The sequence below is a fragment of the Amblyomma americanum genome, chromosome 1 (genome assembly GCF_052857255.1).
Source record: "Amblyomma americanum isolate KBUSLIRL-KWMA chromosome 1, ASM5285725v1, whole genome shotgun sequence".
Classification (NCBI taxonomy): Eukaryota; Metazoa; Arthropoda; class Arachnida; order Ixodida; family Ixodidae; genus Amblyomma; species Amblyomma americanum.
The window spans coordinates 334,489,619-334,493,325 of NC_135497.1; positions in this window are offsets into that span (position 1 = coordinate 334,489,619).

Here is a 3,707-nt window from a genome sequence, read left to right on the forward strand (position 1 = left end):
TCAGCGTCGACTGAAGAGCGTCATCTACGAAAGCTTCAAGTGTTTAAATCGGTGTGCTCGGCAAATGTGTCGAAGACCAAATGCAAACATCCGCGGAAGTTTCCTCTCCGAAAAATAGACAGTTTTAGCTGTGCGTACGCAGGTGCTTGGGTACGCAAAGCGCTGCGGCGCTGCGTGCGTTACGCTGTACGCTCCGAAGTATATTTTTAGTTTGCCGTGCCGTAGCGTCCCTCTTGCGCACGCGTAAACAGTAGCGCCATATAGTGACAAGACGTCAAAGCACATCAACGCTCGGTTGAAGAAAATTTCATCCGTGATTACTGATAACTAGGGTGAGTGCATTGCGAGCCTTTTTTTTTGTTCCAAGAAAAGCTATGCAAACCGAAGATAATGTAAGAACTGACTAAAAGCTAGAAAACTGCTTCGCCAGGTGTTGTTGCTACGAGGAAAACACACTGCATTTAATTAGGCATAGGAGCTTGAATATCAGCAAATTATCTGAAAAACAGGGGCTAGTTATCGCTGATACCGCTACCTGTGGGCAAGAATAGGCGAAATAAAAGCGAACCGCTACCATTTCAGCGACCTATTGCGTCGGAGAATCCAGCGGCGACATGTATTTATTTCGAAGCGCGCGAGCAGGGCGCCGCCATCTTGTCAACGTTAACCACGGAAGCGCCGCAATGCTAGCGTACGTACACAAGACGGTAGTGTTGAAATCTGGGTCAGTTGGTACATGTTCAGGAGTAAAACCAGTCAAAAGACGGAACACAGCGAAGATTTTGTTTAGGGTTTAGGGGGGGTTTAATAATAATAATAATAATTGGTTTTGGGGGGAAAGGAAATGGCGCAGTATCTGTCTCATATATCGTTGGACACCTGAACCGCGCCGTAAGGGAAGGGACAAAGGAGGGAGTGAAAGAAGAAAGGAAGAGAGAGGTGCCGTAGTGAAGGGCTCCGGAATAATTTCGACCACCTGGGGATCTTTAACGTGCACTGACATCGCACAGCACACGGGCGCCTTAGCGTTTTTCCTCCATAAAAACGCAGCCGCCGCGGTCGGGTTCGAACCCGGGAACTCCGGATCAGTAGTCGAGCGCCCTAACCACTGAGCCACCGCGGCGGGGGAGAGGGGGGGGGGGTTAACGTCCGAAACCGACTCAGGCTATGAGGGACGCCGTAGTGGAGGGCTCCGGGAATTTCGACCACCTGGGGTTCTTTAACGTGCACTGACATCGCACAGTACACGGGCCTCTAGAATTTCGCCTCCATCGAAATTCGACCGCCGCGGCTGGGATCGAACCCACGTCTTTCGGGCCGGCAGCCGAGCGCCGTAACTACTCAGCCACCGCGGCGGCTAAAAGAAGCGAAGAGACGAGGCACACACACGACGACTGGACTAGCAACTGTGCTTTATAGATGAAAACAGTCTCCCAGGGAAAGTGGCAAAGTTTGCGCAGCTCAGTTAACAACAATCTACATCTAAAGATAAGCTGTGATCTAACGCCGTTGCGAAAGGAAGCTCAGTTCCTTCTCCATGAGGTAGATAGAAGGACTGCTGATGCAATCATCTCCTTGAATACTAATTAGGAAAGCTTCGAGGATTTCGCGCTCAACTTTTCCCTTGCCTCTGCCGACAATATTAACATTGGAAAATAGCGGGTAGCAACCGCATTCCCGGCAATGTCGAGGCAAGTTAGCGCCGTCAGTAGGGGACAGAGAGTTGTGGTGTCCTCTTAGTCTGTCATTAATACATCGGCCTGTTTGCCCAATGTATACTTTTTCGCAGGTAAACGGATATTTGTAAACCACACCTCTGGCACAGTTGACGTAGCGGTTTTCATGCTGCGTCGAACAAACCGGCCGATAAGCCCTGCCACGTGCAACACGTGAGCACAGGCGTGAAAGCTTGTAGAGAGCTGAAAACAAAATATTGACGCCCTGCTTTCCGGCGACCTCTTTGATGGTGTGGGCGACTTTATGCACATAAGGCATGACTTTAAAATTTCTCTTTTCCACTGTCTTTCGGTCAACCCTTTTGACGTCTCGAACCTTTATCTTTTGCAAGAGCGTTTCGGCCACTGCCCTCAGAAGTTCGTTTGGAGGCGGCCGGTTTTCCAAAAGAACTTCTGAGCCACGCAGTTGTCAGCTATGACCGTGTGCAGTGCGCCGAACTGCAGCAACCGCACTGGAAACGGCAAAGCGTTTTACGAACTGCCATTTGGAAGTTCGGCGGCTGAAGCACGTCGGCGATTGAAGTGGCTTTTGAGAATGGGCCGCGTTAAGCGCGACGAAATAAAACCTGATGACACAGGTGAAAAGATAATTCTTAATAAAAATTAGGTAAGCTAATAATATCAACGAGAAAGAGTACTTTTAAGGCCCTTTAAGATTCGTCATTTCACTGCATTATCAACCGGGTTACATTTTGTAAAATGTTTTAGGCAAGCAATTGAGTTTGAAACTTTTTCGTCAGGTCAGACTCGCCTGTTGGACGCATTGGTATTGCTTTAGTCTGCTTGTCTGTAACAGGCTGCAGAATCATTTTAATTTGGTTCTTGAGAGATGCGTTTTCATCATATTTTTCCGTGCGCAACTCGCACAGAACATGCGGCGGTGCTAATGTGAAAAAAGTAATTCATCGCAATACTATTTTTTTCTTAAGGCGCGCACAGAGGAAGACAGGACGGGACAGACGCTGTCCCATCCGGAACGGGGCTGCTTGTGCACCTGAAATTACTTGTTTCAGAAAAAAAAAACCTCGGAGGCCGTTTCTAGTATTTTTCGTCAATTTGTCATGACTACAGTTTGCTGATAATCTTTGGCGATTTTTTTCATGCTGTATGCACATCCTCGGCAAATCACAGATTGGTTAAGTTTAAAAAAAATGCGATCGAGTGCAATTTGTACGCGAATAAAAAAAAAACAAGCCCAAGCGCGCTACACAGCAAGCCCATGAACGAAGCCCCTGTACGCACGAGCGCTGGCTTTGCCGCACCGATTGGAACATGATGGCGGACCTTCGCGCAACTCTGCTCCCTGCTGGACATGCTGCGGGAGCATATACAGAAACACTAGGTGGCCCGATGCGCGCGCCCCCTCTGCCGCCTTTGAAAGGGCTAATGCCGCCTCGGGCCTCGGCGAAGGCGCGCCATTTTGTGCCCACTCCCTGTCCCGCCTGCGTCAGTTCCCCATGCGGTGGCCTGTTTCCCGTCGAGTGCAATTTCTTGGCCGCAAGACGGGGAAGAAATGCCGGGGGTAGAAATGCATTCCTGCGTGCACAAACCATCCCGAAATGCCAGTTTGTGAACACTCCGAAGATAACAAGCTATGCTGTCGATTATTCGGAGTGTTTAATCGATCTTCGAACACAGGCAAGCGCGAGCTAGCTGAGCCAGATCTATATGAAATCGAAGACTCCGAGACTCTCTTCATTGCAGAGCTGACATCTACGGAATGTAGTATCCTGTTTCGTATTGCCCGATTCCTCGTGAAAGGAGTTATCGAAGAGATAAACAGTTGAGAGCAGTGCAAAGCTGCACTGCTAGGTTCGGCAGTCAGCATACATACCTGACAAGGCTAAAATAATACATCCGGAACGGCGACAATGTGCATTACCTCAGTGCTCAAGTAATGAGTATGCTAAAGTGGTTCGAGGATCTTTTCAAGGGGATCACGAGATGGACCGGAAGCATTCTTACCGCACA